The sequence below is a fragment of the Buceros rhinoceros genome, unplaced genomic scaffold (assembly GCF_000710305.1).
Source record: "Buceros rhinoceros silvestris isolate BGI_N320 unplaced genomic scaffold, ASM71030v1 scaffold11274, whole genome shotgun sequence".
Lineage (NCBI taxonomy): Eukaryota > Metazoa > Chordata > Aves > Bucerotiformes > Bucerotidae > Buceros > Buceros rhinoceros.
This window is the reverse complement of record NW_010407663.1, coordinates 768-1,184: the sequence shown is the minus strand read 5'-3', so window position 1 is coordinate 1,184 and position 417 is coordinate 768.

Below are 417 nucleotides of genomic sequence, written 5' to 3'. Positions count from 1 at the left end.
TGCCTTAAGCCACAGCTGCCTCCGTGCTCTGCTGCAGACACTGTGGCACCCTGAGGGGAGTGTGTGACACTCTGGAGTGCTGGTGCCTCGGGCTGGACCCCGACTTCAGACACTGGTGCAAGGAAGAAGCGAATACAACCTGCTCTGCTGCTAACCGCCTGAAATCCAGACTGGAGCACCACTTCCTTGGTGGGCACGGCCCTGGGCTGGGCAAGGGAGAGCCGAGGGGAGCTTTCCTGACCCCTGCTTGGCTCCCTAGTCTGTGACCGGACCTGGTGGCAGCTGGGCACTGAGCGAGTTTGGCCTAGGGCCCTCTCAGTGCCAGGGCTGGGACAAGCAGGGGTGGGGTGAGCAGGGCCTTGGTGGCACTTCCTGGCAAGAGGGATGATGGGCATGGAGTGCTGGTGGCTGCCCAGG